The sequence below is a fragment of the Eptesicus fuscus genome, chromosome 16 (genome assembly GCF_027574615.1).
Source record: "Eptesicus fuscus isolate TK198812 chromosome 16, DD_ASM_mEF_20220401, whole genome shotgun sequence".
Taxonomy (NCBI): domain Eukaryota; kingdom Metazoa; phylum Chordata; class Mammalia; order Chiroptera; family Vespertilionidae; genus Eptesicus; species Eptesicus fuscus.
The window spans coordinates 11,723,374-11,747,747 of NC_072488.1; the positions used below are offsets into that span (position 1 = coordinate 11,723,374).

The 24,374-nt window shown below is 46.2% G+C and overlaps 1 protein-coding gene across 3 annotated transcripts in view; it reads left to right on the plus strand.

Moving 5' to 3' along the window:
- Nucleotides 1–24,374, plus strand: part of MAPRE3 (microtubule associated protein RP/EB family member 3) — a 40,105-nt gene that overhangs the window by 8,370 nt on the left and 7,361 nt on the right. The window contains exon 1 of one of the 3 annotated variants that reach the window (XM_028140260.2): nt 22,990–23,234. The exons of 1 other annotated variant lie outside the window; for it this stretch is intronic. The gene's annotated coding sequence lies outside the window, so the exon portion shown is untranslated. Of the gene's footprint in view, nt 1–22,989; nt 23,235–24,374 lie in introns of those variants that run through there. One more of the 3 variants, XM_054728151.1, reaches the window with a different exon arrangement.

Below are 24,374 nucleotides of genomic sequence, written 5' to 3' on the forward strand. Positions count from 1 at the left end.
ATTGTCAGACCTATTCTAAGTATACTCTCAATAAGTACTCTCCAATTCCTTTCTGTTTTGTATTATTAATCATCACTAGGGATGTAAGAGAAACTAAATTCAACCCCTGTAGTATTGTGTGGGTCTGTGACTTAAAAACAACCTAGAAACACCAAGTCCATCCATCCAAAGCCATGGTACTTAAAGGCGATGGTAGTCTGGTTTGGAAGATAAGATGGATATGTGGAATGACTAGTGTATGTGACATCAGATGTCAGTAATACATCTGTGGTGCTTTATTGTATAGACATAGTCTTTGCCTTTAAGAATCTCAACTGATATTCTGGCGAGTACGGAGAACACAAAATGATATAAGTCACGACAGCACAGGAGGATGGAACTGCAGCAGCAGTGAGAAGGGTGCTTTGGCAGCCCAGAAGGACGAGTGGCCAAGAGCCTGTGAGAACCAGGAGGGCTTTCAGAGAGGGAGACACGCTGCAGCGGAGAGGACAGGGTGATGCAGAATCTTGCCCACCAGAGGCCAGAAAATGCCTAAGAGAGTTCAGGCAAAGGAAATGAAAAGAACAGTGTGTAGTGTGTGTCATTGGTTCTATAGAGTCTAACTCCAGAAGGATTCTGAGAAAATAATCGCTGTGAACTGAAGTAATTGGGGGGAAATCACAAAGGTAGCAGAACCTGAGATTGCCCTGGAAATGAGTAGACAGGACACCAGAGAGGGCTCTCCATGCACTAAGGCGCAGCATCCACAGAGGGACAGCGGGAATGTGTGAGATGAGGACGGAGAAGGTCGCCCTTACCACATTGAGAGTGTGAGCTGGTTTTGAGTTTGGGAAAACATTGGTGACATTAACAGAAGTTAGGAAGTTGAAGAGACAGTTTGAAGATGAGTTTAGTTTTAAACATGAAGATCTGGAGGTGACAATTAGAGACATCCAAGTAGCTCGATCACATAGAACCAGAAGCTGAGGGTGAGGCAGGGATGGAGCGTTAGATGTGGGAGTCAACAGCACAAAAGGGATGGCTTTCCTGAAAAGGGATCTCTCCAGAGGTCTTGGGCACAGAATACAAAGACCAGAGCGCCAAGTCATAAGCTTTGAGAATTGTCCATCATTAGGTAGAAAGTGAAGGGATGTGGGGAAGTTCGGATGGTTTAATCCAAGGGAAGAGAAGATATTGAGAGCTTCAGTACTACCAGTTTAACTAGACTTAAGGATTTATCTAGAAGAAAATCATGGTGATTGCTAACACTATCGGTCCAGTAAAAACACTGGAGATGGAAACCAGGTTGCATAGGATTAAGGGGGGAACCAGATAAAAAGAAAATAGAGGCAGTGGGGGGTCACCAGACAATAGCAACAGGGAAGGGAAGAAAAAGAGTAAACAGAAGCAGTAGTATCAAATTTCTTATTGTTACAATTCTATTATCAGCAAACATATATAAAATTGTAATAAGTGCATAATTTTTGTTTATGTATATGTTTGTGTATTAAAATGTGCTTCATCTTCAGATTTTCTATATCAGTGTAATTCATATATTTGTCACTCCAAATATCCTATTCCTTCTGTGGTATCCCATCGTACTGATACCAAAGTATGGTTAACCATCAATCTAGTATTGGGCAATGGGGGTATTTCCAACATTTTGCAAGTGTAAATATCCCTGTTCTAAACACACTGTACAAGTTGTTTGTTTTTTTTCCTTCTGTTGGTTATTTCTTCAGGAAATATCTGACAAAGTGGAATTACAGGGGCAAAGGGCATACACAGTATTATTGTTGTTTTTATGAGATGTAATAGACATATAACATTATGCTGGTTTCAGGTGTACAGCATCATGATTGGATATTTTATATGCTGTGAAAAGGTCACAGTAAGTCTAGCTAACATCCATCACCACACATAGTTACCAACTTCTTTTTCTTGTGATGAGAACCTTTGAGATTTATTCTCTTAACAACTTTCTAACTAGTATTGCTAACTGTGGTCACTATAATGTACATTATATCTCCAAGACTTATTTATTTTATAACTATAATTTATACCTTTCGACCACTTCACCCATTTCGCCCATGCCACCTCCCTACCCCCTGCAACCTCTGGCAACCACCATTCTTTTTTCTGTATCTATGAGTTTGGTTTTTGGGGTTTTGTGGTTTGGGGTTACTTGGTTGTTTTTAGATTCCACATATAAGTGAGATCATATGGTATTTGTCTTCCTCTGACTTATTTCATTTAGCATAATACCCTCAAGGTCTATCTATGTGGTCACAAATGTCAAGATTTTCTTCTTTTTATGGCTGAATAATATTTACGTATACATGCATATATATGCGTCACATCTTCTTTATCCATTCACCCATCGATGAACACTTAGGTTGCCTCGAAGTTGTCATTGTTGTTAATAGGCTTATTATATATTGTTCTCTATGGTGATCCAACCAACTTTCAATTAGAGTAAGAGTTTGGTATTGACTTGGAATGATTTCTGATAACAAGGAGAAAGGGAAAAAGACTTGAGGAAAATAATCCAGGTGCAAGAGAGACAGGGAGCAAATAGGAATGATGTTGATGCCAGGGAAGAGGTAACTTTGCAGGGGAGGGGAGAGGTCCCTTCCTCTGAGACTGGTGGGAGTGGGTGTGGCTACCCCTGAATTGCAGTGTGAAGTGAGGGGGGATGACTGGAGTTCCTGCTGAGAAAAAACCTTTCCACTTGCTGAGGTGTGGGTGAGGTCTTGAAGGCCTGAATGAACCACTGTGAGAAATGAGCCGGGGCGTATGCGAGATGAATAAAAGTCTTGTTGCGCAGCGGTGAGGGCTGTGTTGGACCCATGAATTCACAACGAGCTAAGTCTCTGAAGTCCTCTAGCCAGGAGAAGCAGCAGTGAGTGACAGAGCATCAGGATGGGGGCGTTGCTTGGCAAGTGTGGGGCAAGGTTCCTGAGGAGGCAGAATTTACCGTGGCAGTGGAGCATCTGGCCCTGTGGTCAGAGTGGAAGAAGCTACAAATCCCAGGCAGGCGCTGGTTGTCAGTAGAATGAGGGGGCAGAGTAATTCATTACAGGCTCCAGAGAGAACAGAGAGCTGGGTTGGAATGTGAGGGATGTGCAATAAGGAGGTTATTGACAGAGAAAGATTCTAATTTTAAAATGTGGGAGAGGTATTTATCTTTGTGTAATGTTTGGATTTTTTTTTACATGGACATGTGTTACCAGTAACATTTTTAAACTAATAATTAAAATCTTGGGCGTAGAGCTGTGCCCCCGGGGTGAGTCTGGATTGCTCCGGCTTGATGAAGGAGAAGTGAAGGTGGAGGAGGATCACAGAGTCGGGCTGGGTAAGGTGTCAGGACTGGGAGGTGTCTCTGTTGTCAGCCAATGGCTGCCTGGTCTCAGCCTGTCACTAGGGAGCCTGCCTAACCCCCAGCCCTTGTCTGCCCGCACACCAGTAAGGTTAAAACCAAGGAGGCGACCTTCCGAGGCTTGACAGTCATCTTTTCAAGGTGCTGTTGAGGGTCTGGCCATTTCCACTCTGACCAGCTGCCTCCTGAGCCAGCCCCCGGCCTCTGTGAGTGGAGGTCCTTCCTGTGGGCAGAGAAAGCCCTGCCAGGCATGCAGCTGTGAGTGGAGTTCGGGTTCCATTTCAGCTTCACTCACCCGCTCCTTGGGTGCTTCGTGCAGTGCACGAACTGAGCAACTCTCCGTCACAGCCCTGTTTCTCTCTTGCCTGTTTTGAAGCTTGGCCTAAGGCTCATGCCTCCGCTGACCCCTCTCCTTCTCAGTTCCTCCTAGATCATCCACTTTACCCCGACCCTGACTGACACCCTTGGTTGTGGCCTATATCTCACTTGCGGGTTCACGTTACCTTCATGCTGCACAACTGGAGCATTTATTTACCAGCTAACCGTGCACGCAGTTACCGGGCTGGTGGGGAACTGAGGAAGGTGGACACACGTGGGAATCGGGTGCGGCATCAACATGGGGAGGTGGAAAAGCGGGGCCAATACTCTGCATTCTTCCCGGGCCCTGCGGCTGTGTCTAAACCTTGCTGGGGCGTTTTGTAAATGGCTTTTCATTAAAGCCAGGACTAAGCAGGAGTGTGGCTCCCTGCCAGTCCCTACCGGGAAGGAACAAACAGCTTGCAGTACAGGCCTCAAGCCCGGTGGGGTAGGAGCTAAGGTGCATTGTGTTGCGTGAAGAATTAAGTGGGCCCTTTGTAAACATAGCCTCCTGCCATTGTTCTTTTCTCTTTTCTCCTAGTCAGGCTAGGTGAGAATAATTAGCCCTTGGCCCATAATTAGTGAAACTATGGGAAAGACTACAACTGATCGGCTGCAGTACTTTAAAGAACCTTGAACTTGGAGTTTAGGGACTTGGGCTTGGAGTTATGTTGGACAAATCACATCTCTCCTTGATCCCATTTCCTTTTCTGTAAAACGAGGAGTTTTTGTATATGCTGTCCCCTCTGCCTGGAGCACTGTTTCCTGGCCGTTTGGGGAGAATTCTTCCTAACCTTACATGTCATTCTCTCAGGGAAGTGTTCATGGCCTGCACCCCAGCCCCGCTCCAGGTCGGGGCCCCCGTGACAGGGTTTTTCATATTTTGTATCACAAGCATTAGTTCGTTGTGAGATCAGTTTATTGGGTTGTAGCCAGCATTTTTTACATGAATAGAACAGAATATATCAGAGGGCATTGCCCACAAGAAGAGTAAGAATTGTTTAATGAAACGTTGGTTTTATTATATATGTCTGTATGTATTGTGTTTGTGTGTGTGTGTGTGTGTGTATAGATTGTAATGTAAAATATATTTTATACTAAAAGGTTGAAAGCTATTGCTTTCAAAACAGTCTAGTCCTGTATTTTTCCTCTATAGCACTTAATGTGATTATAATTATATACAGTACTTATTTGTATGATTATTTTATTACTGATTATCCATTTCACTAGATAACAAGTTCTGTGAGTCAGGGACCAAGATTGACTCACACATTGATATAAGACCTAGAAATAGTTGAGGCTCAACAAATAATTGCTGGATGAGTGGATTGCTGAGGGGTATTTTGCTGTTGTCATCCTTAGAGAAGTGGTTCCCAGGAATAGACAGTGACTGCAATAACAGACTAGAGAGCCCTCACATTCATCACCAGGGGATGAGAGGACCAGGTTAGGAGTAGCACTGGGAACCAGGAAGGCCCACGCCAGCTCCTCTCAGAGGAAATGGGGGAGGAGGATACCACGACTCCTACCCTATTCATAGGCCTCACTTTGCCCTGGCTCACTGGTTAGAGCGTCGACCTGGGCACCAAAGGGTTGCAGATTCAATTCCCTGTCAAGGGCGTGTACCTAGGCTGCAGGTTTGAACCCTGGCACATGTCCGGGCACATGTGGGAGGATGTCACATTCTCTCTCTCTCTCCCCCTCCTCCCCTCCCGACTCCACTCTCTAAAAATCAATGGGAAAATTAGTCTCGGATAAGGATTAATAAAAAACAATAGGCCTCACTTGGGCAGAGTTAACTTTCCAATAAGTAGAGACAGGACTCAGAGACCAAACCAACCACATAATCTGTTCTTACATGAAGAGGAAGTCGGCTTGTCTAGTGTAACCTCTTCCAAGGGCCCAATTCCCACTCTCCTGCGTGTGGGCAACTAGATCCTGACCCAGGAGCCTGCTGGGTCCCACGTGGAGACCCCAGAACTCCTCTGCTCCATGCAGCACCCCACCCTGACTGCCACCACTTTCGGAGGTATCTTCCGAATCTAGCCAGCCTGCCAACAGGTAGAATGAGGGCCCTGTGCCTTCCCAGCTGTAACAAGCCTCTGACTGTAGCCCCAAGAACTTCCCATGGCCTGGAAGGCTCCATTAGCAAGACTCAGCCGGGTACTGCTGTGGCCCAGAGCTGTTCTCGGATGTACTGAAGGTCACAGCTCAAGAGGACTTGTGCCTCTTGAGGGCACTGGAAACCCATTGATAACACAGGCTTTGGCGGGAGTATTTCAGAAGGTCTAATTTGCCCTGTTATCTTTAAAGTTCATCTTTGAAGTTTCTGCCAGCATCTGGAATCCTGTGGAAATTATGTCGCTTGCAGCCTGGAGTAGATGACCTCTTGGGGAGGGATGAGGGAAATACTACTTGTTTTAGAGCTCCCAGAACTATTAGCTGAAATATCTGAATTTAAACATTGCTTTCAGCTTGGTTTTCTGGAATTGATAGCCCCTTCTAACAGCCTTTCCAAAGAGGCAGGCTGTCAGCTTTTTGAGTGATGCTTTCCCATGAACTGGCTGCAGTTGGGTTGTTGGGCAGGAGGCGAACTGAGGGAAACAGCTGAGCCTTTGCCTCCAGGTCATCCTTGAGTAGCAGCTGCCTCCCCTCTGGTCCCTCCTCCATGGTGGGATTTGGGGTTTGGAAAGAAAGTCCTGAAACTGCTGCCAAGCCCTCAGTCGTTCCACTCCTGAGAGTGTTTTATCACTTGTCTCACTCTCACCATAGAAATCCATACATCCTAATTTGCATCCATACATTAGCTTTCCCATGAATTTTTAAGAATTGGTCTCAAAACTCCTATTTTCAGAGGAGCATTGTGTGTTTAATGCCTCTAGTGTATAGTAGTCATCAAAAAACCCTTTTTTGGATAACAAATGTAAGTCAAAATTGCCTTTAAAAATACTTTTAAATTAAAACATTACAGAAGTGCATAAAGCAGAGAGTAGATTCTCTAGTGTCCCCCCAAAGAGAATCACTGCCACTATTTTGTTGAATGTTTCAACTTTTTCCTACACACATACTAACATATGGTTTCTTTCTACTAACATGGGATCTTACTAGTTTTCATTTGTAGAAAAACTGGGTAATGTAGAAAAGAGTAAATGAGAACATGGCACCAAAGACTGGCTTGGGTGGACTGTAGTGCTGCCCAGTCAGTCCCAAAGCCACCCAAGGAAACGTGCAGCCAAATTCACGTGTGTGCTGGTACGGCCGCTGCAGCATCAGACCTCTTCCAGCTCTCCCACCAGATCGCCAGCCTGAGCCCCGCCATTCGGAAAACCAGTCGCCACCATTGCTGTTTACTACAGTGAACATTATTACTGCATTTCTTCCAGCTTTTAACTAAGTTAGAGTCATATCCATTTAGGGTTTTTCCAGTAGTCATGTTCAAGTCCCAGAACAAAATACATGTGGAAAGCACTCCCATTGCCCAGGTGACATTATATTTGGTTTTGGTTTTGTGCCTCATAGCACTGTTTCCAAGAGACTGAAATAGCATGTCGGGCACTTTGTTCTGAACTCAGCCCTGGGAGATGCTTTCACCGGAGAATGCCTGGAGCCACCAGAAACAAGAAAGGGCAATGAAGTTGCCCCCTAGGACCTTCAGAGGGAGTGCAGCCCTGCTGACACCTTGATTTTGAACTTCTGGCCTCCAGAACAGGGAGAGAATAAGTGTCTGTTTGGTAAGTCACCGATTGGTGGTAATTTATTAAAGCAGCCACCGGGACTAATGCAGTGGGCTAAAGTCAAGGTGTCCGCAAGGCCGTGTTTCTCCAGGAGGACCTGCCCTTTCCAGCTTCTGGGGCTGCCTGCATTCCTGGCTCTGGCCTTGCATCACCCCACTCCCAGCTGCCATCATCACATCTGCTTTCTGACCCTCCTGCTTCCCTCTTATAAGGATCCTTATACATTAAGGCCACCTGGATAATCCAGGATAATTTTCTCATCACAGTTTTCCTTTACTTTAATTACATCTTCAAAGCCCCTTTTACCATTTAAGGTAACTAACTCAGAGGTTCCAGGGATTGCAACATGGACATCTTTGGGAGCCTACCACAGTCTGTATAATCCTAACAGGTGTGGCTAGGAATGGTGGATCTGTCCACCACATCCCCATGTTCAAAGAGATGCTAGTCCTTGAAGTAGGAAAGGCAGTACCAAAGGGAACGCCTCTTTAGGCAGAGGTAGGAAACATGAGATGCATTACCCTCATAGGTTCTTCTAGGCAGAAATGTAGAAGGGCCAAGGTCAGCCATGCTAAAAAGGTAGAGATATGAATATGAGCGAGGCAAGGTCAAGTTCTCCCTTTAAGCTTTTGAGGTGATGATGTTTATGGGGTGGGCGGTCTTGTACAGCACTCCCCTTTGGTGCTTATCAGACAGACTAAGCTGAATGGGCCTTTAAGCGCATGTTCTGCCGCCATCAGTCATAAAGCTGGTGCCTGTGAAGACAGCTCCCTGGGATGAGACAAAGGATGAGTCACAAAAAGCATACCTGGTACTGGGATTGGAGGTAATGGGGCAAGTTCAGTGGCGGTACTGGGAGAGTTACAGGGCACGTGGGAGATGTTATGGCTCCCTTCATAACAGATGGAAGTGGTTCATGGGGCTGTTGGTGAGAAGCTGAAGAGCTACCACTGAAACATTTCCATCAAGAGGCAAGAACTCAGGAGGGAGCGACCCAGTAATAGTTGTTCTTGAAGGCAGATGGAATTGCTTGAGGCAGTTTGCATCTACATCACCATCAAACGCAGAGTTTCCGTCCTGCTTCTGCCTGACTCTCTAGCTCTGGGAAATAATCATTTCTTCCTCAGAAGTAAATACAACGTCCTGCTTGGAGAGGATGGGGATGCATTAATTATTCATGTTTATTTTCATATTTACAGATGAAAGGCATGCTGACTTCAAAGAAGTAGAGTTGGGACTGGGAAAGAGAATTAATTCTCAACATTACCATTATCTACTAGAGAACACTCATGCCTATTTTGGAAAAGTTTTTGATGGTTGAATATAAAGTTGGAGAATTTTAAAAAGAGGTTTGACAGCCAATAAAGGGATCAGAGGAAAGTCCATTAGGACAGAAATGCCTGTGTTCCTAACCACTCAAACTCATTTCTAGGACGAGGCATTAGACAAAGGTGTCCTGTGCGCTATGAAACATGAGATGCCATGGTGAATGCTTTGGAACCTTGCCAGATAATTAATGGCTTAATTCTGCTTCAGCTCCTCTTTTCATAACACCAAGACCTGAAACTCCAATTAACGAATTTCACTTAAAAACAAGCAGCTTGTTGGATACTTGCTCTAGTTTAGAGGATAAAGCTCAAGGTAGGGGACAAAAAAGAACCCACCAAACTGGGGCCACCTCTCTTGACAATTCTACTCCCACCTCCTAGGCAGACGGGCCTGCTGGAGGCCAGGTTCCAACAACCAGGGCCACTGTTACATGGTGTGTCTCCTGGCCTGCTGGTCTGAGCAGCCATGGTGAGATGGCACTGGGTCTTTCACGGGACCAGCATCCTGACTTGGTGGAAAGAAGGCTCCTCCTGGATAATTTTTAATGCAAGGACATTCCAGCGTCTCAGCAGCCTGTGATGGTGTGAGATAATATCTAGCTCAGTTTTTAAGTTTGCATATACGATTATCAAGAAAGAACACTGCATACATTTAGCTGCTTTTTGGATGGGGCAAAGGGCGGCTCTCTCTGCAGAGATGCCCATGCCTTTCCCCACCCCACCCCCAGGCATATTTTCCTTGTCTCTCTCTGTAACTTCTTTCCTGAGCCCATTTCTTCTGTGGCTCACTTCTTCCTCTGTGACTTTCTAAATGAACTTTATCTTATATAAATAAATAAGCAAACAAATAAGTAAATGGTGGCAGAAGAAACCAATTAACTAAATGGTCATTAATACCTATGACCCTTCATTGACATTTTTTTCAGTATCCATATATAAAGTCAGCATATCCTAATATATAAAAACCCAGGGTCCATAACGTCCAAAATGACCGAAGGCTCCACCAACTGGAAGTCAGTCTTGCAGTCAGTGTTGGGTTGCCGTGGCGACCCAGCACTGACTGCCACTGCTGCAGACATGGCAACCCAACGCTGACTGCTGAGGGGGCTCCGGATCAGGCCTGGAGAGAGGCCTGGGGAGAGAGAGGCAGGGACTGATCCGCAGCCTCCATGGCAGCTGTTGATCAGCCATTGCCTCTCTTTCTCTCCAGGCCTCCGTGGGGGGGCTGCTGATCAGCCCTGCCTCTCTGATCAGGCCTGGAGAAAGGCCTGGACACACTAACTGGCATAGAAACCAACCAATCAGAACCAAATCTGGGTGAACTGTGAGGAGCCAATGGCTGCCTAGGAGGCAGAGCTTTTGACACTGACTGGCATAGAGACCGACTAGTCAGAACCTAATCTGGGTGAAGTGCAAGGAGCCAATGGCTGCTTTGGAGGTGGAGCTTTTGATGCTGACTGGCATAGAAACCGACCAATCAGAACCTAATCTGGATGAACTGCAAAGATGGGAGTTTTAAGGGCAAGCAACAGCTGTTTGGTGTAAGGTGTAAGAAAGTGGTTCAATTTTTTAATGACCTGTTTGGCAGTATAGTGCATATGGCTGGCTATCAGTCCAGATATAGGGATTATGTATTTTTGTCTGCCAAGAGCATCTCCTCCTGCTGAAAAAGGTTACCTCCCTCCATTTAAGCAATCCTATCCTATATAATATATCTATACTAATAAAAGGGTTGCCAAAACCGGTTTGGCTCAGTGGATAGAGCATCGGCCTGTGGACTGAAGGGTCCTAGGTTCGATTCCGGTTAAGGGCATGTGCCCAGTGGGGTGTGTACAGGAGGCAGCTGATCGATGTTTCTCTCTCATCGATGTTTCTAACTCTCTATCCCTCTCTCTTCCTCTCTGTAAAAAATCAATAAAATATATAAAAAATAAATAAATAAAAAAAATAAAAGGGTAATATGCTAAATAGACCAGGTCAACTGGCCATCTTCCGGATGTCCGACTTCCTTCCGGACAAAGCCATGGTGGTGGGGGCCGAAGCAGAGAGGGCAGTTGGGAGTGAGATCAGGCTGGCCGGGGAGGGTCATTGGGGACAAGATCAGGCCGGCAGGGGAGGGAAGTTGGGGGCAAGATCAGGCCGACAGGGGAGGCCAGTTAAGGTCGATCAGGCAGGCAGGCAGAGGCAGATAAGGGCGATCAGGCAGGCAGGAAGAGGCAGTTAGGGGCTATCAGGCAGGCAGGCAGGTGAGCGGTTAGGAGCCAGCGGTCCCAGATTGCAAGACGGATCGGGCCTAAACCAGCAGTCGGACAACCCCCAAGGGGTCCCCGATTGGAGAGGGTCAGGCAAGGCTGAGGGAACCCCCACCTGCACGAATTTTGTGCACTGGGCCACTAGTCTATGTATATAAAAGCCTAAGCAACCATTCGACCTGTAGCTATGATACGCACTGACCATCAGTGGGTAGACGCTCCGACCGGTAGGTTAGCTTGCTGCTGGGGTCTGGCCAATCGGGACTGGGCGAGACCGGCCAATCCCCACAGGCCAGGCTGAGGGACCTCACTGGTGCACGATCAGGGTAGGGAGGGACCGCAGGAGGACTCCAGGGCGTGTCTGGCCAGGCTTGCCCAGTCCTGATCTGGGCCAATCAGGGCCAGCCGGCCAGGGAGGGTCCTCACTGGTGCACGAGTCCTTGCTCCGGGTCTCTAGTTTCTTCATATTTGCCCTCTAAGTTGCTTTACTCTGTCACGACATTCTGGAATCCAATGGGAAAGAAGACTGGAGATGAGGAAAAACTGCACTGTAATAAATAAAAAGCACATGCTTTCCCAGGACTCAGCTTGATGCTAGACAGGCCACTGATGGTTAACAGGGACAGGAGCAGGTAAATGGAAAATGGACATGGGTTCTTTTTTTAAAAAACATATTTTTATTGATTTCAGAGAGGAAGGAAGAGAGAGAGAGATAGAAACATTGGTTACCTCCTGCACGCACCCCAACCAGGGCCAGGGATGGAGCCTGCAATCTACATAAGTGCTCTTGGCCAGAATTGAACCTGGGACCCTTCAGTCCGCCGGCCGATGCTCTATCCACTGAGCCAAACCAGGTAGGGCGGTATGTGTTCTTTATGGCAGGGTGGTCTCAAGTGTGGTCCTACAACTGACTCACCAGGAGCGCCTATGAAAAATGCAGACTCCTGAGCCCCAGCCCAGAACTGTCCCTTCCTGAGAGAGGGTTCATGGATCTGTGTTAGTGATGGACCAGTCAGGTGACTCATGTGCACCCAAAATTCTGAGAACCTGTGCTCTAGAGAATGTTCCTTCTCGAGGTACGTGAGTGAAGGTTCTTGGCTTCAAAGGCTTTGTCCAAAGCCAAGTGTGACCCTGCCACTCGTTAGCAGAAAAAGAATTCTGCCTTTCTCTTGTACCCCCTGGATCCAGGAGAGAGGTGTACGCTAGCTCAGCACCACTGTGCGCTGCAGAGTCCCAGGCTTGTTCTCCATTCTTGCTGTCTACCAGGCAGACAGCTTCACCACCTCAACATATTCACAAACAGCTGTGCAATTACAGCGCTTGTCTCCCGATCTGACACAGAAGCGAAGCCTTAAGATGAGCTGTCTGCCTCTTTCATTCTTTGATGGTATTTTGAAGTTTTTCTTGTTTTTTAAGTATTTTTATTGATTTCAGAGAGGAAGGGGAGAGAGAGAGAGAGAAACATCAATGATGAGAGAGAATCGTCGATCGGCTGCCTCCTGCACACTCTACACTGGGGACCAAGCCCGCAACCCGGGCATTGCCCTGAACAGGAATCAAACCATGAGCTCCTGGTTCATAGGTCAACAATCACTGAGCCACGCCAGCTGGGCTTGCAGTTTTTCTCGACACCCTTAGAAGAAAAGGTTCTGTGGAATTTCTGGTGGCTATTTTGCAGAGCATCACGAAACACCCACTGAGCTCCAGAGCAGCTGGGCAGCCCCTGCTTGGTTGTAGTCAAGGAGAGAAGTAACTTGTCTCTGCTGTGAGCTGGGCACTGTGTGGGCTATTTTCCAAATGCTGCCTCAATTAATGAGGAAAGCGATGCGGTGTGTGTAATATCATGAACGAATGAAAGGCAGCCTTGAATTCTGTCTTCAGCTTCAGTGTTGACTCATCCTGGTAGGAAAGTGAGCTCTCTGTTGCCTCTATTTATTCTTCTATAAAATGAAGTTGTTACCTGTTCACATTGCCCAATCATGAGTTCAGTGTTGGAAATACTTTGAACTTCTCAGATGAAAGCTGATATAAAACTACAAAGTAAAGAGTTGGTATAGAAGAGGATGCTAGAAGACTAAGAATGAGATGGCTATGTGAGAGCAAGATGTCAGGATTTTCTACTCTGCTCCCATGGGGACTCATGGGCCTCCCTATGCCTTGCTGTGTGGAAGATGGTATGACTGCACACTATCATAGAAGGAGAGGCAGCCTAGAGCAGTGAGTTAAGAGCAAAGACTTTGGGTCCAACTCACTGAATCAGAATCTCAAGGTAGAGGATGGAGCCGCTGCAGCTTTAAGAAATCCCCAAGGTGATTCTGTTGCACATCAAAGTTTGAAGAGCAGCATGTCCTCACTAGACCCTGATGATCCCTAAAGAAGCTGTGTATTTCCACACCCTCCTACATGCTCAGCCTGACCCCACCCCTGAACCACCTCTTCCTCTCAGTCCCGCCCCCACGCATGCATCCCAAGCATTTTCTCTTGGCTTTGCTTACTACTAAATGAACTCCAACTCTTCCTTCAAGGCCAGATCACATATCACCTTTTGCCCAAAACATCCCCTAATCTCTTCAGAGAAATTAATTATTCCTCGATACAAATTAAATCAAGGAGAATCAGAAAAGTAATCAGGATATTTTTAGAGGGGGTGGGGAACAGTCACAGACTATTTACACTTTTATTCTGTTCTTCTTTAAACTGTGGAACAAATATGTATATAATTTGAATATGTATTTTAAAAGATCTGAAAAATACACATACCTGATACCAGGAAATTTTGCTTTTTATTTTATATACTTCAATTACCAGAGAGTAATTGACCAAATAATTGCCAGGGGCCTGGCTGGTGTGGCTCAGTGATTGAGCATCAACCCATGCACCAAAAGGCCGCTGGTTCAATTCCCAGTCAGGGCACATGCCTGGATTGCAGGCTCAATCCTCAGTAGGGGGTGTGCAGGAGGCAGCTGATCAGTAATTCTCTCTCATCATTGATGTTTCAATCTCTCCCTCTCCCTTCCTCTCTGAAATTAATAAAAATATAAAAAAAAATTACCAGGGAAGAATTGATTGATGTTGTAGCCCTTGTATATGTCTCTCTTCACAGTTTAGCTGTGGGCTCCTTGATGTGGGGACCTCGTCCTGTTCATCTGTCACCAGAGCCCAGCACTGTCCCTGACACCTGGTGGGTACACAGTGCATACTTACTGAATCTATGGGCTCTAAAACAGAGCCTGGGAGGCTTGGTGGGTCACTTCTGGGGACAGTCTGCTGCTGAGGCACAGCCTTCCCAGCACTTGGCATGTCATCCTAGTTGAAGGACAAAGCAGAACGGAAGTGACAGTGGTGATTGAATCAATGCTGCCCACAGCCTTGATCACAAAATAAAGAGCTTGGTGGCAGTGTTAGGGAGAAGAGAACTTTGGGGGTAGCAACTGGGCACAAATGGTCTGTGGGTTGCTACTATTCACTTTATTAAAAGTCACTACTCTACAGCCCATCAGGGTGCCTCGATTGATTGAAGTGTTATCCTGTATACCAAAAAGGTTGTGGGTTCAATTCCTGGTCAAGGCACTTACCTACGTTGTGGGTTTGATTCCCAGTCAGGGTGTATGAGGGAGGCAACTGATCAATGTTTCTCACATTGATGTTTCTCTCTCTCTCTCTCCCTCTCTCTCTCTCAAAAAAAAATAATAATAAACATGTCCTCAGGTGAGAATGTTTTTAAAAGTCTCTATATAGTTATGATTCCTGTCTGCCTGCTCCAAGTAACCCCTACTTTTTTTTACAAATGGAATAAAACTCCCCATTCACTTTGTAGAGCCCTGTATAAATAAAAAAGTAATGGGTTCATTTTCACAGTTTTCTTAGTATCTCCTTTCTGTCTCTGCCCCTCCAGAATTCTGCAATCATGATATTGCCTGGAAGGCTCTGGCAACTTCTAGGCATCCACTCCCAGTCTTACAATTCTAGATCAGACTCTCAAATCCTTAATCAGGCCAGAGGAACACAGATAATAACTGTCTGTGTTCTCTCCATGCCACTGAAATTAATGGGCATTCCTCCTCTCCTCCCCTTATTGAAATAACTCAGTTATAAATCATGCTGGACTTTTCACTTTGACCTTCTTTGTCCACACATGTGAGAACTGGTCCCCTGACCTTCACCGCCACCTCCCACACACATCCTTCCTTTGTGCCAACTTCCTCTGAGAAACTGGTGTGTATAATGGTTTAATTTCATGATTTTGGGAAATCAGAAACTGTTATTACTCCTGTAACTAAGAGAGAAGAATGAATGAGATATGTTCATATTTATTATACTTACAACTAAAAGCAATAGCAATAATTTTATCAAAAATAGTAATAAAGAATAGTTTGCCAGTTGGGAAAAAACATTATTTTATTACTTATTTTTAATCCTCACCTGAGGATATTTTTCTATTGATTTTTAGAGAGTAGAAGAGAGGGAGAAAGACAGAGACATATCAATGTAAGAGAAACACATTGATTGGTTGCCTCCTGCACACGCGCCAATTGGGGCCCTGGTTGGGGAGGAGCCTGCAACCGAGGTACATGCCCTTGACCGGAATCAAACCCAGGGCCCTTCAGTCCACAGGCCGACGCTCTATCTACTGAGCCAAACCAGCTAGGGCAAAACACATTATTTTAAAGTGATATTTTAGAGGAAAAAAATATACTCATTCACACAGAGTAATGTTCTTAGATGATTGATTGATTGGTTGGTTTTAGAAAGTGAGAGAGAGAAACATCCATGTGCTGCTCCACTCATCTATGCATTCACTGGTTGATTCCTGCATGTGCCCTGACCAGGAATGGAACCCACAACCTTGGCATATCAGGAGAATGCTCCAGCCACCTGACCTACCAAGGCCAGGGCAGATAGTTTTTAAAATAGTGACTTATTTTAGAAGTCAGGGATGGATTATTTGAGGGGCAGAGAAGACAGATAATTCAACAAATATTAAGCACCTACTTCAGGCTGTGCCTTGGAATTAAAAATACAAATATAAGACACTGCCCCTGCCCCTGAACTCACGTTGTAGTTTCAATGTCCTCTGCCATGATCATTCACATGTGGGTGTGACTCCCTGCCCAGTGAGGGGGTGCAGTTGAGGACCAGCTGGTGAGCCCTCTACCTCCTTTCCAGTCTTAGCAATGCTAATGTTTGCTAGACTTTGGAATTAGGGCAGTTCTGGCTCTTTATCCTACTATTATAGGCCCAGTGTGGTCCTGACCACTGGTTGGGTCTGAAAGGAAAGCCAGAACTACCAGTATAATGGGAGTCTTGAAAACCATGCTTTCCTAAGTAGTGGGTGGGCTCCCACAAGACAGAGACTTACTGAGAACATTAACTTAAAGGAATGCTTCCAGGATACCCCAGGATTTGGCTGGAGCCCTAATCTTGGTGGGCGGGAGCTGTCCAACATTTCAGCATACTTTTGCATCTGCCCACTTTGAGAGAAATGTAATGATGATCTGGCTGTTTTATTGTGTGCCAAGTTCTAAGGAAATTGACAGAGTTCAGGATCTAGCCTCTCATGTCTTTAGATTTGATATTTTAATGACCAGCTCTCCTTAAGGTCACTAAGCCCTGAGAAAACTGACTTACATTTATTTGCTCAGGCACATTTGTACCAAAAGGTAAATTTAATAGAGCAAGGGGTATGCCTCTTCCCTATTTTGTGGTGTCTTGAAAATCAGAAAAGTAATCAGAGCTTGCTTTGCGAGCACAAAATCAGAGCAAATAGAGTTAAGAAATGGTATGTCATCCACACCGTGGTCAAGCTTGATTAATTCTCCCTCCACTAGAAGAGACACTGTCCTAGTGACCAGAATACCAATGTCTACTAAACAGAGTGCCACTCCGTTGGACAATGTTAAAATTGCACTAGCATAGTTTTACTCCCCCGCCATCCTTTTTTCTATATTCTGTACTAAGTACTTCCTCTGTTTATAATTACAACCAGGTGCTACATCATGACACGTTACCGTTTTTCCATGTCTGTAGCTTATTTTGCGTTGAAAATGGTGCTGCCTGTGACATCTAGGAAGACATACTGGTCTTACTGTGTCTCCCAGTCACACTACCTATCACACATAAATACTGATTTGCCAGGACCAGCATACAATTTCTATAAGGACCAGAGAGCAGATATTTTATGCTTTGCAAGCCATACAGTCTCAGTTAAAACTACTAAGTCTGCTGTTGTGAATATGAAAGCAGCCATAGATAGATAATAGGTAAATGAGTGAGCATGTCTGTGTACCAATAAAACTTTTTTAAAAGGCTCTAGCTCATAATTGCTGACCTCTGCTTATTAGTCATAATCAGAACAACAGCTCATTCTCTCCTAACTTTGCTTAGTCCTCTTTTATCATAAGTAGTCCCTTTTGTTCTAAAGTGCCTCTCAACTTTGTTCATAGTGAAGGCTCCCTGAATTGGCCACTATAATTCTAAGGTCTCCTTGGTGAAATCATGCCAGGACTTTCAAAATAAGGATATATAATTGAGCTGCATGCTCACCAGGAAGATGAACTCACAAATCTGGGTTAGCATAAATGCATGTAAGAAGCAAGAACCTGGCCTGCAGGGGCACAGACAGGGTTAGACTGAGACAAACCCAGAATTCTGGGAACAGTCCGTCCAAAGAGTTGCTTGTGCACCTGTGTCTTCTCGGACCCAGCCCCCACCTAATGCCTGGACCTTCCAGCTACAAAACCCCTACCAGGTTTGTGGTTCCAAAGAACAGGAAAATATGGAGAGATCTCGCCCAGAGCTAGACTCCCATGGACAAAGCAAGAACAAACCGAGGGAAGTTCTCATTGGGTTTTTTGTAGTCGCCGAAAACTGGAAGCACCCAGATGTCCTTCACTGAGTGAATGGATAAAGTGGCACATTCATACTTGTACTATTGTTTGGAATATGACTCAGCAATAAAAAGAACTGATCCATGCAACAACTTGGATGGAACTCAAAGGTGTTATGCTGAGAGAGAAACAGAAGCCAATCTCAAAAAGTATAAGGGGGTGGGAACGGCCGGTCTGGGAGAGGTCAATGGCAGGGGGGGGGGGGAGGGGGAGAGACATATGTAATACTTTCAACAATAAAGAATTTAAATTTTAAATAAATAAAGTTGCTTTATGATTCCATTTATATAATATTCTTAAAATTACAAAATTATAATGATGGAAAACTGATCTGTGGTTACCATGGCTTAGAGTGGGCTACACAGGGCTAGCCCACAGGGTTAGCCCACAGGGCTACACAGAACTGTTCTGTAACTTCTTGGAACTTACAGAACAGTTCTGTGTCCTAGTAGGGTGGTGATTACATGAATCTATATATGATAACATTTCATAGACTGTGCACCAAAAAAGTGCATTTAAAAGCTGATGAATTCCAAATCAGGTCTGTAGCTTTAGTTAATAATGTGCCAATGTCAGCTCCCTGGTCTTAACAGTTGTTATGTAAGACGTCACTGGGGAAGCTGGAGGGAGATTCACGGGAATTCTTTGTCCCATTTTGCAATTGTGAGTCTAAAATTATTTCAAAATAGTTTACAGAAATATGGAGGGGCACTAATTTCTGCAAGCAGTACTTCGGAATCTCTTCAGTTTTTACTAGAAAAGATAAAGCCTCAAGAATTATAAATTTTATGCAGTTTTTAAGCACTGTAATTTCATTTGCTGTAATTTGGATTTATATATTTATATTTTTTTAATTTCAGAGAGGAAGGGAGAGGGAGAAATAGAAACATCAATGATGAGAGAGAATCACTGATTGGCTGCCTCCCGCACATTCCCCACTGGGGATTAAGCTCGAAACCCTGGCATGTGCTGGGAATCGAACCATGACCTCCTGGTTCATAGTCAATGCTCAACCACTGAGTCACCCCAGCTGGGCTCCATCTACCTTTTTATCTGCATCTCCTTCTGTCCCCAACATTCATTCTGGGGTGAACTATTTGTAGTTCTCTTCCTCCTACCAGTCCATTCCTCTTTCCTCTTGACTCTTTAATTTGCTTGATAAGCTTCTCCTTCAAGACCAAACTCAAACTACAAAGCCTTCCCTGACCCAGGAAGCCGCATGCCATTCCTGCATCTGTGGGTTGTAGTGTAACATGTCGCCCTTTAGTTATTTTCTTCACTTGTCTTACTCCAACCCTAGTCTGTGAATTCCTCAAGGGCCCAGACTGGCCTCATTCCTTCTCGTAGGCCCCATGCCTGGCTCAGTGCCTGGAACACACACTCCAAAAAACGAGTGAGTGTGAGTTAAAGTCTCTTAAATTCTTTAGTAATAATTTTTCTGTTCTACCCTACCTTAATAGAGTAATAATTTTCAAAAGAAAATTTTTAAAGATCTGAAGAGATTCTGATTAACCACAGAATAGTAAATGAATATTTAAAACATTCAACTTAGTTAAGGCATTATATTTAAATGTTTTCCCATTCTTTCTTTTTCTTCATTATAGTGTTGTAGGAAGATTTAGAAAGACAGTGAGGTTTACTCACGAGCCTCCTTGGACAGAGGATAGGATCTGGATTCTAAAGAGGAGGGCTGGGATGGCAAGATAAAGAACACAAGCCTATGTAAAATCTGTGTACCATTTCAAAGTTTTACTAAAAGACGCGAGGTGTTCTCCACCTTGCAGGCAGTCACTCTCCAACCCACCTGTCGTGCTGCAGGAGACGCAGTGGCCTTGATGACAAACTCCTGACTTCCCTCCTCAGCGTCCTCATGACCTGGACTCCATGACTCTCTGCAGGTCTAGCTTGTGTCCTTATCCGCCAGCAAGTGACTCAGTGTCTCTTCATTTGTTCTTGCACAATCGAATGATCATTTCTCCGTCTCAGGTCTGGTAACTTCATTAAACAGAGTAGGTAACCTCCTCCTTGAGACTGGTCCCTCCCTGGGCTCCTGAGACACCACTGCCTCTCCTATCTCCTCTCCTGATCGCAATCCCTAACATTCCTCTAAGATTTAATCATTGGTTTCATGCTCATTTTTAAAAATAAAAGTGATAATAAACATGTTTCCCATGTCCCAACTTTCCTATTTTCTCTTCACTGCTTTCTGACATTCTGTTACCTCTAAAGACCCAAATTAGGTGCCACTTCCCCAGAAGCCATCTAACTACTGAGCCCCACTCATCCTTTATATTCCCCTGGAGCACTGGTAAGCCACATGTACTTTCACCATTCAGTACCTCATATAGTCTGGTCTGTGGGGTCTCTTGTTTTATGAATTACTCTTCTTTCTTCAACCAAACAAAAGCTCTTTAAGGACAAGACCCATGCCTTAAAATGGTCCCGTGTCCTCGTGGTGCCTCATGGCGTGGTTAGCACATTGTGTCGGTGGTCGATAAACACTTGCTGATGGCGATGAAAGGAATGTTGCAATTCGGAGAGAGAAATATAAAGAAAACCTTTGAAATGTCCTTGCCCTTCTCGTAATGCTCAAGGGCTTAAATCAGAGCAAATTATGCACTGGAGCTGTGCAAAATCGAATCACTCTTCCTAGCACAGTGTGATGGTCCGGAAAGAGTGTAGGGCTTGGGTTCCGAGGTCTGGGTCCATGCTCTGGCCTGCCAGTGGTTGATCTTGAGCTTGAACAAGTCTCTTAATTCCAGAGCCTTCACTTCCTCATATTCAAAAATTCAAAACTGAGGTAACAACTAAGGCTTTCTGGAGACGAATGCTGTAATCCACAAGAGTGGCATTGGTGGTGGGGATTTCAGGCACCATGTAGACCAGGAGAGAAGCTGTCTGAAGTTAGGCCAGCCTTCTGGGACCCCTCCCATGCACGCCCCCACTGCAGGGCGGGTAGAGTCCTGGGGGTGTTCAGAAGGACATGCGTTCTGTGTGAGAGGACAGAGAATCTAACACTGAACATGGTCATGCTTGTTCTGGACATCGTCATAATAGACGTGCTGGTGGAAAGGCTAAGGGATTGTATGAGCAGTCTGTCTAAAAGGCAAGGAAATAAAGTGAGGATTCTGAGAGGAATTGGCTGTGAGTGGGAGGCGTTATGAGAGCAGAGAGGGGCTGAGCCTGGGTCATGGAAAAGTAGGCTGAGCAGCAATGAATCCAGGTGCTTCGGAGGAGGGGCGAACATACAACTTTGCGTGATGACAGCTGTAAGCCAGACAGTCTGAAGGAGCGTCATTCTAAAGGGAAAAAAAGTGGCATGTGCCCTCAGAGAAGCAGGCGTGCTTTGGAAGCGTGAAGGGTCCTTAAGCAAACAGCAGAATCATTAGGACTATAGAAACAAATGTTCTCTCCCAACACGGCACAGCCTTGTTCCCTCTCCATCCTCAGGCTAGCCACAGATGGGCCAGCAGCCACCCCCCAGAGCAGGCGCGGGAGAGGGCCTCCCCCACCCTATGGGGGTGCACAGAGCTGGACTGAGAGGCAGTCCTGATCCGGGAGTCCTCCCAGCAGGTTAACAAGTTCTGTCCTCAGAACCATCCTAAAGTCCTGCTCTGAGGAACCTGGCCGCACCTTGCACTTTCTCTCTTACTTGCCTCAGAGGAAGAGCTGTTTTAAATCTCTCGCTGAGCATCCAGAGGCTTCGAGCTGCGTCTGGATGTGTGGCCAGAGAGTGCAACTAGCATTCCGCTCTCCTCCCTTCTCCTCAGGGCAACAAACAGGAAATGAGGTCAGACAGCCATCCTTTCCGAGCCCACCTGTCACCTGAAACCCCACACTGTGCTTTAACCTCTCCCATCCATTCATCCATTCATTCATTCAACAAATATTTACTGAGCAGCTGTTGTGTACAGGGCCTTGAGCCAGCGCTAGTTAAAGAAAGAAATGGGCTGCAAAACTCCAAAGTGTTGGCTCTGTCTTTGTGGCCACACCCAAAAGCCAAGCCTGTCCTTACTCTCTCCCTGCTCAGGACCCCAGCAGAGGTCTGTGGGGAGGATGTTCAGGGTGCTGGGAAGAATGTGAGTCACATAAGCGAGTCATTCTCTGCCTGCTGTACAGATTGCTCAGTCCCCAAAGTCAGGGTAATATTGAACCTCTGGGTCCCATAGACAGGGTCCCTCACTAACCTCCCAACATCCCCGCGCTCAGTAGTTATCATCGCTCTGATTCTCAGACCTGAAAACTGAGGCTTGGAAATATCAAACCACTTGCTCAAAGTCTCTCAGGCTGTGAGCGGCAGAGCCTGCAGCCAGCCAAGCCACCTCTTCTGCCATGACACCTCGCTTACCACGGGCACGGCGACCAGGAGGCTGCTGCTGGTCACCTGGGATTGGTGGACGGCTCCCATCCTGGAGTCCGCTGACATAAGTCGATGTTTGAGGAACTTGAAGATCTCCAGCGGAGAACCTTTAAGAAGAAAGGCTTACCGGCCTCTCTGCCCACCTGGATGGACCCCACTGAGATGGATTAATTTTAGCGAGTGATGAATTCTGTTCACTCCCCTCCTGCGTTTCCGTTAATGCTGTGAGTGATGGAGACAGAGCAGTCTGGCCAGAACTCCCCACAGGACTCCTTCCCTGGACAGCAGCTACAAGGGGTATGGCAGCAACATCCAAACCAGCTTGGAGAAAGCCTCGTTAGGAGTTCAGATCATCGTACAGCAGGTCACGTCCGGGACTCCAGCGTCTGGGGCCTCAGTGGGATTCAGGGTCTTAAGGAAGAGCTACATGACCTGAAAGTGTTCTGAGAACAGAACCCTGGAGAAGCTCCAGTCCTCGTCTGAACCTACACCGTCCAGCCCCCTGTCCTGATGTGCTGCGTGGGCAATACTGGTTCCCTGCCAGCCCGACTGCTCCACCTGCCCCATCTCTCCCTTGGACTAATTCAGCTCTGAGAGGCCGAGCCTCCCTATGAGTCAGGTCTTTGCTCAGCCATGAGAAGAAGGTGATTGGCTGGGTCTGCCAGGGCTTTGTGACCCGCTAGCCAGGCTCCCCCAGTCCCTCAGCACCCTTCATCCCTGCCCGCACACATTGCCTCCATGTAACCCCAGAATAACCTTGATGTGTGATCCAAGGGGGCAAGGGAGAGCAATTTTGCAGATTTTCCAAACAGGTGACTTTAGCTCCCCTGGGCCTGGACGGAGGGGTAGCCCAGTGACAATGGGCATAGCCCCATGTCAGGAGCAGGAAACGTTTGGCAGGCTCCGCAGAGTTCTCTCTCCTCTGATCCCACAGCACCTGTTCCAGTTTTCCTGGCCGGTAGGATGGCATCTACAAAGTAGAATCTAAGAGAAATCTGGAGGTGGGCAGCGGGGGGGGGGGGGTGGGGGGGGCGGGGGCGGGGTATCATGGTCACAGGCCAACCTTCGGGAAGCCCAGGTGGCTCTTTCCAGGCCGACGGGGCAGAGAAAAGCACAGTTGTAGCCCCTCCTGGACTGGCGTCTTGGACACCCGAAGCTGATCTGCATTGGCACCTGCTTCTCAAACAAGTGCCTTGATCTCTCGCTGCCTGCCCCCACAATGCAGATAACACTTACCAGATACTTACTGTGTGCCAGGCTCTGCTCAGTGCTTTGTATACATGGCTCAGTTAATCCTCATATCAGCTCTATGAGGCGGGGACTGTTACTGTTCCCATTTTATAGATGAGGAAACTGAGGCCCAATGTCAAACAACTAGGATTGGGTAGAGCCAGGATTGAAACTTAAGTGGTCTGACTGGAGACCCAGTATTCTCTAAGCAGCACCCTTTAGAGCCTGCTGGCAGCACGCCCAGCACCCAGTGCAGGAGGGAAAGAGCTGGTGTGTCTTTCATCGCCATGCTGGGCAGAGCGTAGAGGCCTGGGAACTGCAGAGGGGTCCTCTAGGGGCCAGAGAATTAAAGAAGACTGTGGGGCCCTGAATTATCTTCAAGACATATTTGTGGAAGACAGATTTCCACTGAAGACTGAAAAACAAAAAGCCAAAATTAGATTTGGTCTGGTGACAAGGTTCTTAAATATTACATGTGAAATTTCAGAGTTATGCAGACTTAGTTACGCTTTAGGAATATAAAAACCTAGATCTAAGTGCAGTCTTATGTATCTGGGAAGGAACTGGATGGTCTCTCAAAACTCTTCCGGCCATGGCATGTTGAGATTTGGTCAAGATGACCATTTGCAAGGCCTCAGGCAGAATGCCCGTCCGCTCCACCCCTCCTGATGAGAGCTATAACAGCCTTTCTGTCAGTCAGTGCGCCGTGACCCTGGCTGAGGAAATGATTTAGCAAAAGCACCAGATTAAACCTCGACCTTTCTGTCCCATGACTGCATACCTGGTACCAGGAGTCAAGACGCTGCAGAGCAGGCTTTTCCCAAGGTCACATCCTCAGTCTAATCCTGAATGGAGTTTTCAAGGCCCT